Below are 14,076 nucleotides of genomic sequence, written 5' to 3' on the forward strand. Positions count from 1 at the left end.
GGATCAATTCGATGTCCTTCCTGTCGATATCCAGTGTCTCCAGCATTTGGAACAACGATTCGTGCCTGACTCAAAGTCAGGTCAGTGACATTATCAAACGCCTAATCGATGAAACAGGCATATATATCACGCTGCATTCAATTGCTCGCTGCGTTATCATCTTCAAAATGAAGATGGCGTTCCGCTTACCCTTATCCGGAGTGAACCCGTACTGCTCCTCGCTGACTTCTCCAGTCGTTCTGCCTCGGATGGGGTTAGGTAGGATCTGAAGGATAAGTTTCGTGAGGTGACTCATGAAGCTGATGGCTCTATGTTCCTCACATTTTGTGGCACCCGGTTTCTTTTGTAAGTTGATGAAAACAGATTTGAACATCTCCGCTGGAAAATGACCTTCATCGTAGATTCGATTTGCTAACTTTGTTATCGTTTCGACTCCAAAATCGGCAAGAGCTTTGATCATTTCCATTGCGATCCCGTCCGGGCTAGTTGCTTTGCCTCTCGATAGACTCTGTATGACTCGACTACTGCCTTGTAGGTTATACCTCGTCAGGCGAAGGCTAGGAGAAGGAAAACTCTGATTTCTAACCACCTACCTCGGTAGGGGATCTAAACCGATCTAGAGGAGCAAGCCTCGACAGAAGCTCCGTCGGAAGGAAACTGGGGCTCCCACCGCCGTACAATGCCCCTTGAATACAATCATGACAGTACAACATAATTCCATAGTAAGGCCAAATAATGCCCCCAAATTAATGTAAAGTTTGCTGATTCGAAACCAAAAAATCCAATTCTAATCAATCACATACCGATTGGTGTAGTTCATTTATGCCGGTTGCTAGAGTTTCACATCCATTGCTCGTCACGTTGCAATCGCGCAAAGTGAGTTCTCTAATGTTAGACAAGCAACCAGACACAAAGGCTATACCTCCGTCTTGAAGTGGGTTTCCAGCCATATTCAGTCTATTCATCTGTAGCACATGTCCTATGAAATACCTAACAAAGAAAAAAAATAAATGCTCACCGGATATTTGAGTCTCCTGACAGTTTGTGAAAGATGTTTTGTTCCGATCTCAGTTACTCCGCATCCTTCCACATCAAGTTCAGCGATTTTGTCAGCATGACTTGACAAACATTTTAGTCCCTCGTCGAAAATGTTGCATCCCAATAAATTTATTTTTATCTAAAGTAAGGATATTTAGATTTAACAAAAATGCTGTACACAATTACTCATCGTCTGATTTCTGCACCGGTTGATCCAATTTTTTCAACCCCACTGCAAGGTGTTTTGCACCCTCCTTCGTAACAGCATTAAACTTTAGACCGAGTTCCTCAAGATACTTTAAGCAGGTTGACAAATACTTTACACACCGTGATCGTCAATAGAGTTCTCATACAAATTCAGTTTAATCTATTAAAAGAAAATACGTCAAATAATGTACACTTGTTTAATATCGTAGGTGCAACAAACCGTTTTTCGAACTTTAAGTATCGCAGATGCCAGTGTGTGACAACCGTTTTCGTCGATCTCACAGCCAATCAAATTGAGCTCGTTTATGTTATGCAAGCAAGCTTCTAGGTATTTAAGACTCTGTAATATTTTACACTTTCTCACAGTTAGCGCCAGCATCTAAATTGTAAATTGATTTGACGTCTAAACGTAAACTTATATCATATATCCTTACTGGCGAGTCAAGTTTTGAAATTCCATCAGACAAGTTACGAAAGCTTGCTGGATTTATTTGACAGTTGTCCATTGTAAGATGGTATATGTACGGCAGTAATGAAGTCAAAAACCTCATGCTTTCTGTTTCTTCCTGCGTTGGAAAATGTAATTTAAAACTAACGTGCAATTTCGCTGGTGACTCAACTTACAAAGTTGAAGGAGACCAGTTCAATAGCACATCTCTCCTTGCATGTTTCCATCATTAAAGATAACCCAGCTATAATGATCACTTGCGCACAGTTCGAATCAGCGGCATCTAGTTTGATTTCAGAGGATAACCCATGTCGAAAAGCTTTGCAAATATCTGGACTTTGGGCCTGGTACGCCCACTCATACAAACATGACTTCTCAATGTTTTCTTTCTCAAAACTCGACACGACAATATTTAGCTTATTTTTTAAAAAATCTGTCTTTCCATCAGTGAAACTTGCGATGGAAGTTGATAAACCAGCCTGGCCAGATCCCATTGGAAGAGTGGCTGGCAACAAAACGGGCTGAGCGACGTGCTGACAAAGCAGCCGAAGCAGCAGCCAAAGCAGCAGCCGTAGCAGCGCCCTCAACATCAGGTTAAATACCTGGCGAACGGCCCATTCCAGGGCCATCCAATTGTTTGTTTGTTTTTTGTAACAATTTGAGTTGTATTTGTGCACTGTATTTTAGTAATAGTTATATTATTTATAATAGTTATATGTATTAAATGAGTGCGATTTCTACGTGTTTTACGGCATATTTGGTGCAATTTTGTATCTGTTTTAAGGTACATGTATTTAGCGAGTGCAATTTTGACGTGATTGTAGTTCGCTGTTATGAACAATATACTGTGACAATTTTGCTACTACGTTGGTGTTCAGTAAAGCAGCAAGTGCTATCAAACTTATTATGAGGCAAAATTGCTGGGTAAGCGAGCAAAAAAGTCAGGTGGTCAGATATAAATAGAAAAAACGTATTGTGTTCGTTTTGGGGTAGAGTTAGTAAAACAAAAGACAATTTAGTTTATCGGTAGATGTAAATGTCATAGAAAATTGTCACGCAAGTGGTGCACAGACAGCAAATGTGCGGAGAAAGGTGTCCAGCTGAGGGCCAACAAAGATACAAATGAAATCAAATAGCAAATTCAAATTGACGTATTTCAGCAATTTTTTCAGCAGGACACCTTTTTGATAATTATCGGCAATTATGAGTAAACCTGAAAAACGGAGAAGTTATTATCACAACGCGGAAGATATCAACCCCGAATATGCTTAAAACTTCCCGTTCCGACTTTACCGGCGCTCTATTGCGCCGCTCCGCGGCGCAATCTCTTGCCCCTTTTCTTTTGCCCCCTTTCCGGCTACGTCTTGCCCCCTTTAGGTAGAAGATTGCGTCCCAGCTTTCGCGCTTAGGGGCCATGCTAATCTTCTCTGTATCGTTCCAATTTTAGTATATGTACTGCCGAAGCAAGTACATTTAAGTTAACCCCACCAGCAATTTAGGTCCCACCTCGACGAGGGGTATTTTCCGTTTGTGGGGACCGCCGTGCTGGGCTCCTGGTGTGACGTCACAACGCCAGACAGACGTTATGTGTACGTCGGGGCAGACGAAGGCCGTCAAACGCATCCATCTTGAGCGGCGTTTCGATTCGAAAGAAAAGGCAAAAAAACGTTGCCCCAGGTCCGTTACTCCTCCAGGGAAAAGCCGAGAAACCGAGATTTTCTCGCCGTGTGACACCTGTCGGTATGTGCTGTGTCAGTTCAGGACAAGATGCATCCGATAATAATAATCAAACGAAAGCTTAGCTTCCACTTATTCTCATGAGTCAACGCAATGTGAAAGCGTAGCCGTGCTGAAAAAGCTGAAAAGACCACCAAGCAGTGTCCGAAGGGATCAGTTAAGCAATTTGAGACCAACTACAGAAAGCGATTTATCAACACAGGCACGAAAGGTAAACCTGATGCAAGAAGTGCAGAGAATAAAGTTGGCGTTAGGTTCCTTTTATATTTTTTTCTCAACTACCGGATTTCCCCGTTTTCAAACTAACAGTATGCAAGGCAATGCGGTTATGTCTGTAGCCTATAGCTCTTTCTCGGCTCTAAAACAAGCGAAAGACAGCCGGTAGCCGGTTTAGGAAAGGTGTGTGAGTAGTGATGAAATACCACTTTTCTGCCATGTGAGAAATGATATTAAAGCAGAAAACTCACTTAAGATTTTTTTCCTCTTTTTTTCTTGTTGTTATTTTAGGTGCAGCTATAGTTGTTTTAGTACCCTTCCCGTTCTTCTGTGCTAGCTCCTACGTCGGTGTCTTATTTTTTGCCTTCGTGTTCGGTTTTGATGCGTGGTGCTCTAAGAAAAAGGGAGGTCTGCTTCGCTGTGCGGCGCTGAACGAGACGGCCGGTCATTTAAACCGCACCGCGCGCGTTCAGCAGCGCCGCTTAGCGGTATGGGCGACAAAGGCACGCGTACCGCATAAAAACAGTCGCCGGTCTCTCACGTGTCTTTGATAATAATTAATCGATCCGGCGCACAAAACGAAGACTTCTGCGACAGAGACTCTCATCATGCGCTTATTTCGCCGCCTTTCAGTGTGTCTGTGAGCTGTCAAGACCCCAGGGGGCAGTATTTCTGCAAGATCTCATTTTTTTTCCGAGAAAGAAGAAATTAATGAGGAAAAATGAGGAACGCTTCACGATTTTGCGTGTCATCCTTGCGCAGGGGCCATGCTAATCTTCTCTGTATCGTTCCAATTTTAGTATATGTACTGCCGAAGCAAGTACATTTAAGTTAACCCCACCAGCAATTTAGGTCCCACCTCGACGAGGGGTATTTTCCGTTTGTGGGGACCGCCGTGCTGGGCTCCTGGTGTGACGTCACAACGCCAGACAGACGTTATGTGTACGTCGGGGCAGACGAAGGCCGTCAAACGCATCCATCTTGAGCGGCGTTTCGATTCGAAAGAAAAGGCAAAAAAACGTTGCCCCAGGTCCGTTACTCCTCCAGGGAAAAGCCGAGAAACCGAGATTTTCTCGCCGTGTGACACCTGTCGGTATGTGCTGTGTCAGTTCAGGACAAGATGCTTTCGATAATAATAATCAAACGAAAGCTTAGCTTCCACTTATTCTCATGAGTCAACGCAATGTGAAAGCGTAGCCGTGCTGAAAAAGCTGAAAAGACCACCAAGCAGTGTCCGAAGGGATCAGTTAAGCAATTTGAGACCAACTACAGAAAGCGATTTATCAACACAGGCACGAAAGGTAAACCTGATGCAAGAAGTGCAGAGAATAAAGTTGGCGTTAGGTTCCTTTTATATATTTTTCTCAACTACCGGATTTCCCCGTTTTCAAACTAACAGTATGCAAGGCAATGCGGTTATGTCTGTAGCCTATAGCTCTTTCTCGGCTCTAAAACAAGCGAAAGACAGCCGGTAGCCGGTTTAGGAAAGGTGTGTGAGTAGTGATGAAATACCACTTTTCTGCCATGTGAGAAATGATAGTAAAGCAGAAAACTCACTTAAGATTTTTTTCCTCTTTTTTTCTTGTTGTTATTTTAGGTGCAGCTATAGTTGTTTTAGTACCCTTCCCGTTCTTCTGTGCTAGCTCCTACGTCGGTGTCTTATTTTTTGCCTTCGTGTTCGGTTTTGATGCGTGGTGCTCTAAGAAAAAGGGAGGTCTGCTTCGCTGTGCGGCGCTGTGCGGCGCTGAACGAGACGGCCGGTCATTTAAACCGCACCGCGCGCGTTCAGCAGCGCCGCTTAGCGGTATGGGCGACAAAGGCACGCGTACCGCATAAAAACAGTCGCCGGTCTCTCACGTGTCTTTGATAATAATTAATCGATCCGGCGCACAAAACGAAGACTTCTGCGACAGAGACTCTCATCATGCGCTTATTTCGCCGCCTTTCAGTGTGTCTGTGAGCTGTCAAGACCCCAGGGGGCAGTATTTCTGCAAGATCTCATTTTTTTTCCGAGAAAGAAGAAATTAATGAGGAAAAATGAGGAACGCTTCACGATTTTGCGTGTCATCCTTGCGCAGGGGCCATGCTAATCTTCTCTGTATCGTTCCAATTTTAGTATATGTACTGCCGAAGCAAGTACATTTAAGTTAACCCCACCAGCAATTTAGGTCCCACCTCGACGAGGGGTATTTTCCGTTTGTGGGGACCGCCGTGCTGGGCTCCTGGTGTGACGTCACAACGCCAGACAGACGTTATGTGTACGTCGGGGCAGACGAAGGCCGTCAAACGCATCCATCTTGAGCGGCGTTTCGATTCGAAAGAAAAGGCAAAAAAACGTTGCCCCAGGTCCGTTACTCCTCCAGGGAAAAGCCGAGAAACCGATATTTTCTCGCCGTGTGACACCTGTCGGTATGTGCTGTGTCAGTTCAGGACAAGATGCATCCGATAATAATAATCAAACGAAAGCTTAGCTTCCACTTATTCTCATGAGTCAACGCAATGTGAAAGCGTAGCCGTGCTGAAAAAGCTGAAAAGACCACCAAGCAGTGTCCGAAGGGATCAGTTAAGCAATTTGAGACCAACTACAGAAAGCGATTTATCAACACAGGCACGAAAGGTAAACCTGATGCAAGAAGTGCAGAGAATAAAGTTGGCGTTAGGTTCCTTTTATATATTTTTCTCAACTACCGGATTTCCCCGTTTTCAAACTAACAGTATGCAAGGCAATGCGGTTATGTCTGTAGCCTATAGCTCTTTCTCGGCTCTAAAACAAGCGAAAGACAGCCGGTAGCCGGTTTAGGAAAGGTGTGTGAGTAGTGATGAAATACCACTTTTCTGCCATGTGAGAAATGATAGTAAAGCAGAAAACTCACTTAAGATTTTTTTCCTCTTTTTTTCTTGTTGTTATTTTAGGTGCAGCTATAGTTGTTTTAGTACCCTTCCCGTTCTTCTGTGCTAGCTCCTACGTCGGTGTCTTATTTTTTGCCTTCGTGTTCGGTTTTGATGCGTGGTGCTCTAAGAAAAAGGGAGGTCTGCTTCGCTGTGCGGCGCTGTGCGGCGCTGAACGAGACGGCCGGTCATTTAAACCGCACCGCGCGCGTTCAGCAGCGCCGCTTAGCGGTATGGGCGACAAAGGCACGCGTACCGCATAAAAACAGTCGCCGGTCTCTCACGTGTCTTTGATAATAATTAATCGATCCGGCGCACAAAACGAAGACTTCTGCGACAGAGACTCTCATCATGCGCTTATTTCGCCGCCTTTCAGTGTGTCTGTGAGCTGTCAAGACCCCAGGGGGCAGTATTTCTGCAAGATCTCATTTTTTTTCCGAGAAAGAAGAAATTAATGAGGAAAAATGAGGAACGCTTCACGATTTTGCGTGTCATCCTTGCGCAGGGGCCATGCTAATCTTCTCTGTATCGTTCCAATTTTAGTATATGTACTGCCGAAGCAAGTACATTTAAGTTAACCCCACCAGCAATTTAGGTCCCACCTCGACGAGGGGTATTTTCCGTTTGTGGGGACCGCCGTGCTGGGCTCCTGGTGTGACGTCACAACGCCAGACAGACGTTATGTGTACGTCGGGGCAGACGAAGGCCGTCAAACGCATCCATCTTGAGCGGCGTTTCGATTCGAAAGAAAAGGCAAAAAAACGTTGCCCCAGGTCCGTTACTCCTCCAGGGAAAAGCCGAGAAACCGAGATTTTCTCGCCGTGTGACACCTGTCGGTATGTGCTGTGTCAGTTCAGGACAAGATGCATCCGATAATAATAATCAAACGAAAGCTTAGCTTCCACTTATTCTCATGAGTCAACGCAATGTGAAAGCGTAGCCGTGCTGAAAAAGCTGAAAAGACCACCAAGCAGTGTCCGAAGGGATCAGTTAAGCAATTTGAGACCAACTACAGAAAGCGATTTATCAACACAGGCACGAAAGGTAAACCTGATGCAAGAAGTGCAGAGAATAAAGTTGGCGTTAGGTTCCTTTTATATATTTTTCTCAACTACCGGATTTCCCCGTTTTCAAACTAACAGTATGCAAGGCAATGCGGTTATGTCTGTAGCCTATAGCTCTTTCTCGGCTCTAAAACAAGCGAAAGACAGCCGGTAGCCGGTTTAGGAAAGGTGTGTGAGTAGTGATGAAATACCACTTTTCTGCCATGTGAGAAATGATAGTAAAGCAGAAAACTCACTTAAGATTTTTTTCCTCTTTTTTTCTTGTTGTTATTTTAGGTGCAGCTATAGTTGTTTTAGTACCCTTCCCGTTCTTCTGTGCTAGCTCCTACGTCGGTGTCTTATTTTTTGCCTTCGTGTTCGGTTTTGATGCGTGGTGCTCTAAGAAAAAGGGAGGTCTGCTTCGCTGTGCGGCGCTGTGCGGCGCTGAACGAGACGGCCGGTCATTTAAACCGCACCGCGCGCGTTCAGCAGCGCCGCTTAGCGGTATGGGCGACAAAGGCACGCGTACCGCATAAAAACAGTCGCCGGTCTCTCACGTGTCTTTGATAATAATTAATCGATCCGGCGCACAAAACGAAGACTTCTGCGACAGAGACTCTCATCATGCGCTTATTTCGCCGCCTTTCAGTGTGTCTGTGAGCTGTCAAGACCCCAGGGGGCAGTATTTCTGCAAGATCTCATTTTTTTTCCGAGAAAGAAGAAATTAATGAGGAAAAATGAGGAACGCTTCACGATTTTGCGTGTCATCCTTGCGCAGGGGCCATGCTAATCTTCTCTGTATCGTTCCAATTTTAGTATATGTACTGCCGAAGCAAGTACATTTAAGTTAACCCCACCAGCAATTTAGGTCCCACCTCGACGAGGGGTATTTTCCGTTTGTGGGGACCGCCGTGCTGGGCTCCTGGTGTGACGTCACAACGCCAGACAGACGTTATGTGTACGTCGGGGCAGACGAAGGCCGTCAAACGCATCCATCTTGAGCGGCGTTTCGATTCGAAAGAAAAGGCAAAAAAACGTTGCCCCAGGTCCGTTACTCCTCCAGGGAAAAGCCGAGAAACCGAGATTTTCTCGCCGTGTGACACCTGTCGGTATGTGCTGTGTCAGTTCAGGACAAGATGCATCCGATAATAATAATCAAACGAAAGCTTAGCTTCCACTTATTCTCATGAGTCAACGCAATGTGAAAGCGTAGCCGTGCTGAAAAAGCTGAAAAGACCACCAAGCAGTGTCCGAAGGGATCAGTTAAGCAATTTGAGACCAACTACAGAAAGCGATTTATCAACACAGGCACGAAAGGTAAACCTGATGCAAGAAGTGCAGAGAATAAAGTTGGCGTTAGGTTCCTTTTATATATTTTTCTCAACTACCGGATTTCCCCGTTTTCAAACTAACAGTATGCAAGGCAATGCGGTTATGTCTGTAGCCTATAGCTCTTTCTCGGCTCTAAAACAAGCGAAAGACAGCCGGTAGCCGGTTTAGGAAAGGTGTGTGAGTAGTGATGAAATACCACTTTTCTGCCATGTGAGAAATGATAGTAAAGCAGAAAACTCACTTAAGATTTTTTTCCTCTTTTTTTCTTGTTGTTATTTTAGGTGCAGCTATAGTTGTTTTAGTACCCTTCCCGTTCTTCTGTGCTAGCTCCTACGTCGGTGTCTTATTTTTTGCCTTCGTGTTCGGTTTTGATGCGTGGTGCTCTAAGAAAAAGGGAGGTCTGCTTCGCTGTGCGGCGCTGAACGAGACGGCCGGTCATTTAAACCGCACCGCGCGCGTTCAGCAGCGCCGCTTAGCGGTATGGGCGACAAAGGCACGCGTACCGCATAAAAACAGTCGCCGGTCTCTCACGTGTCTTTGATAATAATTAATCGATCCGGCGCACAAAACGAAGACTTCTGCGACAGAGACTCTCATCATGCGCTTATTTCGCCGCCTTTCAGTGTGTCTGTGAGCTGTCAAGACCCCAGGGGGCAGTATTTCTGCAAGATCTCATTTTTTTTCCGAGAAAGAAGAAATTAATGAGGAAAAATGAGGAACGCTTCACGATTTTGCGTGTCATCCTTGCGCAGGGGCCATGCTAATCTTCTCTGTATCGTTCCAATTTTAGTATATGTACTGCCGAAGCAAGTACATTTAAGTTAACCCCACCAGCAATTTAGGTCCCACCTCGACGAGGGGTATTTTCCGTTTGTGGGGACCGCCGTGCTGGGCTCCTGGTGTGACGTCACAACGCCAGACAGACGTTATGTGTACGTCGGGGCAGACGAAGGCCGTCAAACGCATCCATCTTGAGCGGCGTTTCGATTCGAAAGAAAAGGCAAAAAAACGTTGCCCCAGGTCCGTTACTCCTCCAGGGAAAAGCCGAGAAACCGATATTTTCTCGCCGTGTGACACCTGTCGGTATGTGCTGTGTCAGTTCAGGACAAGATGCATCCGATAATAATAATCAAACGAAAGCTTAGCTTCCACTTATTCTCATGAGTCAACGCAATGTGAAAGCGTAGCCGTGCTGAAAAAGCTGAAAAGACCACCAAGCAGTGTCCGAAGGGATCAGTTAAGCAATTTGAGACCAACTACAGAAAGCGATTTATCAACACAGGCACGAAAGGTAAACCTGATGCAAGAAGTGCAGAGAATAAAGTTGGCGTTAGGTTCCTTTTATATATTTTTCTCAACTACCGGATTTCCCCGTTTTCAAACTAACAGTATGCAAGGCAATGCGGTTATGTCTGTAGCCTATAGCTCTTTCTCGGCTCTAAAACAAGCGAAAGACAGCCGGTAGCCGGTTTAGGAAAGGTGTGTGAGTAGTGATGAAATACCACTTTTCTGCCATGTGAGAAATGATAGTAAAGCAGAAAACTCACTTAAGATTTTTTTCCTCTTTTTTTCTTGTTGTTATTTTAGGTGCAGCTATAGTTGTTTTAGTACCCTTCCCGTTCTTCTGTGCTAGCTCCTACGTCGGTGTCTTATTTTTTGCCTTCGTGTTCGGTTTTGATGCGTGGTGCTCTAAGAAAAAGGGAGGTCTGCTTCGCTGTGCGGCGCTGTGCGGCGCTGAACGAGACGGCCGGTCATTTAAACCGCACCGCGCGCGTTCAGCAGCGCCGCTTAGCGGTATGGGCGACAAAGGCACGCGTACCGCATAAAAACAGTCGCCGGTCTCTCACGTGTCTTTGATAATAATTAATCGATCCGGCGCACAAAACGAAGACTTCTGCGACAGAGACTCTCATCATGCGCTTATTTCGCCGCCTTTCAGTGTGTCTGTGAGCTGTCAAGACCCCAGGGGGCAGTATTTCTGCAAGATCTCATTTTTTTTCCGAGAAAGAAGAAATTAATGAGGAAAAATGAGGAACGCTTCACGATTTTGCGTGTCATCCTTGCGCAGGGGCCATGCTAATCTTCTCTGTATCGTTCCAATTTTAGTATATGTACTGCCGAAGCAAGTACATTTAAGTTAACCCCACCAGCAATTTAGGTCCCACCTCGACGAGGGGTATTTTCCGTTTGTGGGGACCGCCGTGCTGGGCTCCTGGTGTGACGTCACAACGCCAGACAGACGTTATGTGTACGTCGGGGCAGACGAAGGCCGTCAAACGCATCCATCTTGAGCGGCGTTTCGATTCGAAAGAAAAGGCAAAAAAACGTTGCCCCAGGTCCGTTACTCCTCCAGGGAAAAGCCGAGAAACCGAGATTTTCTCGCCGTGTGACACCTGTCGGTATGTGCTGTGTCAGTTCAGGACAAGATGCATCCGATAATAATAATCAAACGAAAGCTTAGCTTCCACTTATTCTCATGAGTCAACGCAATGTGAAAGCGTAGCCGTGCTGAAAAAGCTGAAAAGACCACCAAGCAGTGTCCGAAGGGATCAGTTAAGCAATTTGAGACCAACTACAGAAAGCGATTTATCAACACAGGCACGAAAGGTAAACCTGATGCAAGAAGTGCAGAGAATAAAGTTGGCGTTAGGTTCCTTTTATATATTTTTCTCAACTACCGGATTTCCCCGTTTTCAAACTAACAGTATGCAAGGCAATGCGGTTATGTCTGTAGCCTATAGCTCTTTCTCGGCTCTAAAACAAGCGAAAGACAGCCGGTAGCCGGTTTAGGAAAGGTGTGTGAGTAGTGATGAAATACCACTTTTCTGCCATGTGAGAAATGATAGTAAAGCAGAAAACTCACTTAAGATTTTTTTCCTCTTTTTTTCTTGTTGTTATTTTAGGTGCAGCTATAGTTGTTTTAGTACCCTTCCCGTTCTTCTGTGCTAGCTCCTACGTCGGTGTCTTATTTTTTGCCTTCGTGTTCGGTTTTGATGCGTGGTGCTCTAAGAAAAAGGGAGGTCTGCTTCGCTGTGCGGCGCTGTGCGGCGCTGAACGAGACGGCCGGTCATTTAAACCGCACCGCGCGCGTTCAGCAGCGCCGCTTAGCGGTATGGGCGACAAAGGCACGCGTACCGCATAAAAACAGTCGCCGGTCTCTCACGTGTCTTTGATAATAATTAATCGATCCGGCGCACAAAACGAAGACTTCTGCGACAGAGACTCTCATCATGCGCTTATTTCGCCGCCTTTCAGTGTGTCTGTGAGCTGTCAAGACCCCAGGGGGCAGTATTTCTGCAAGATCTCATTTTTTTTCCGAGAAAGAAGAAATTAATGAGGAAAAATGAGGAACGCTTCACGATTTTGCGTGTCATCCTTGCGCAGGGGCCATGCTAATCTTCTCTGTATCGTTCCAATTTTAGTATATGTACTGCCGAAGCAAGTACATTTAAGTTAACCCCACCAGCAATTTAGGTCCCACCTCGACGAGGGGTATTTTCCGTTTGTGGGGACCGCCGTGCTGGGCTCCTGGTGTGACGTCACAACGCCAGACAGACGTTATGTGTACGTCGGGGCAGACGAAGGCCGTCAAACGCATCCATCTTGAGCGGCGTTTCGATTCGAAAGAAAAGGCAAAAAAACGTTGCCCCAGGTCCGTTACTCCTCCAGGGAAAAGCCGAGAAACCGAGATTTTCTCGCCGTGTGACACCTGTCGGTATGTGCTGTGTCAGTTCAGGACAAGATGCATCCGATAATAATAATCAAACGAAAGCTTAGCTTCCACTTATTCTCATGAGTCAACGCAATGTGAAAGCGTAGCCGTGCTGAAAAAGCTGAAAAGACCACCAAGCAGTGTCCGAAGGGATCAGTTAAGCAATTTGAGACCAACTACAGAAAGCGATTTATCAACACAGGCACGAAAGGTAAACCTGATGCAAGAAGTGCAGAGAATAAAGTTGGCGTTAGGTTCCTTTTATATATTTTTCTCAACTACCGGATTTCCCCGTTTTCAAACTAACAGTATGCAAGGCAATGCGGTTATGTCTGTAGCCTATAGCTCTTTCTCGGCTCTAAAACAAGCGAAAGACAGCCGGTAGCCGGTTTAGGAAAGGTGTGTGAGTAGTGATGAAATACCACTTTTCTGCCATGTGAGAAATGATAGTAAAGCAGAAAACTCACTTAAGATTTTTTTCCTCTTTTTTTCTTGTTGTTATTTTAGGTGCAGCTATAGTTGTTTTAGTACCCTTCCCGTTCTTCTGTGCTAGCTCCTACGTCGGTGTCTTATTTTTTGCCTTCGTGTTCGGTTTTGATGCGTGGTGCTCTAAGAAAAAGGGAGGTCTGCTTCGCTGTGCGGCGCTGAACGAGACGGCCGGTCATTTAAACCGCACCGCGCGCGTTCAGCAGCGCCGCTTAGCGGTATGGGCGACAAAGGCACGCGTACCGCATAAAAACAGTCGCCGGTCTCTCACGTGTCTTTGATAATAATTAATCGATCCGGCGCACAAAACGAAGACTTCTGCGACAGAGACTCTCATCATGCGCTTATTTCGCCGCCTTTCAGTGTGTCTGTGAGCTGTCAAGACCCCAGGGGGCAGTATTTCTGCAAGATCTCATTTTTTTTCCGAGAAAGAAGAAATTAATGAGGAAAAATGAGGAACGCTTCACGATTTTGCGTGTCATCCTTGCGCAGGGGCCATGCTAATCTTCTCTGTATCGTTCCAATTTTAGTATATGTACTGCCGAAGCAAGTACATTTAAGTTAACCCCACCAGCAATTTAGGTCCCACCTCGACGAGGGGTATTTTCCGTTTGTGGGGACCGCCGTGCTGGGCTCCTGGTGTGACGTCACAACGCCAGACAGACGTTATGTGTACGTCGGGGCAGACGAAGGCCGTCAAACGCATCCATCTTGAGCGGCGTTTCGATTCGAAAGAAAAGGCAAAAAAACGTTGCCCCAGGTCCGTTACTCCTCCAGGGAAAAGCCGAGAAACCGAGATTTTCTCGCCGTGTGACACCTGTCGGTATGTGCTGTGTCAGTTCAGGACAAGATGCATCCGATAATAATAATCAAACGAAAGCTTAGCTTCCACTTATTCTCATGAGTCAACGCAATGTGAAAGCGTAGCCGTGCTGAAAAAGCTGAAAAGACCACCAAGCAGTGTCCGA

At 45.7% G+C, this 14,076-nt stretch overlaps 8 non-coding genes and 1 pseudogene across 8 annotated transcripts; all 9 read right to left on the minus strand.

The window, feature by feature from the left end:
- Nucleotides 1-3,100: 3,100 nt before the first annotated feature.
- On the minus strand, nt 3,101-3,164 carry LOC145230783 (U6 spliceosomal RNA; annotated as a pseudogene).
- Nucleotides 3,165-4,363: 1,199 nt separating this feature from the next.
- On the minus strand, nt 4,364-4,470 carry LOC145230768 (U6 spliceosomal RNA). The gene has a single exon (XR_013860759.1). It is a non-coding gene; the product is annotated as a U6 spliceosomal RNA (small nuclear RNA).
- A 1,209-nt stretch (nt 4,471-5,679) lies between these two features.
- Nucleotides 5,680-5,786, minus strand: LOC145230781 (U6 spliceosomal RNA). Its single transcript, XR_013860770.1, has one exon. It is a non-coding gene; the product is annotated as a U6 spliceosomal RNA (small nuclear RNA).
- A 1,209-nt stretch (nt 5,787-6,995) lies between these two features.
- On the minus strand, nt 6,996-7,102 carry LOC145230786 (U6 spliceosomal RNA). Its single transcript, XR_013860774.1, has one exon. It is a non-coding gene; the product is annotated as a U6 spliceosomal RNA (small nuclear RNA).
- Nucleotides 7,103-8,311: 1,209 nt separating this feature from the next.
- Nucleotides 8,312-8,418, minus strand: LOC145230787 (U6 spliceosomal RNA). Its single transcript, XR_013860775.1, has one exon. It is a non-coding gene; the product is annotated as a U6 spliceosomal RNA (small nuclear RNA).
- Nucleotides 8,419-9,617: 1,199 nt separating this feature from the next.
- LOC145230788 (U6 spliceosomal RNA) lies at nt 9,618-9,724 on the minus strand. The gene has a single exon (XR_013860776.1). It is a non-coding gene; the product is annotated as a U6 spliceosomal RNA (small nuclear RNA).
- Nucleotides 9,725-10,933: 1,209 nt separating this feature from the next.
- On the minus strand, nt 10,934-11,040 carry LOC145230769 (U6 spliceosomal RNA). The gene has a single exon (XR_013860760.1). It is a non-coding gene; the product is annotated as a U6 spliceosomal RNA (small nuclear RNA).
- A 1,209-nt stretch (nt 11,041-12,249) lies between these two features.
- Nucleotides 12,250-12,356, minus strand: LOC145230770 (U6 spliceosomal RNA). Its single transcript, XR_013860761.1, has one exon. It is a non-coding gene; the product is annotated as a U6 spliceosomal RNA (small nuclear RNA).
- Nucleotides 12,357-13,555: 1,199 nt separating this feature from the next.
- Nucleotides 13,556-13,662, minus strand: LOC145230771 (U6 spliceosomal RNA). Its single transcript, XR_013860762.1, has one exon. It is a non-coding gene; the product is annotated as a U6 spliceosomal RNA (small nuclear RNA).
- Nucleotides 13,663-14,076: the final 414 nt, after the last annotated feature.

Source organism: Phallusia mammillata, chromosome 5 (genome assembly GCF_965637545.1).
Source record: "Phallusia mammillata chromosome 5, kaPhaMamm4.hap1.1, whole genome shotgun sequence".
Taxonomy (NCBI): Eukaryota; Metazoa; Chordata; class Ascidiacea; order Phlebobranchia; family Ascidiidae; genus Phallusia; species Phallusia mammillata.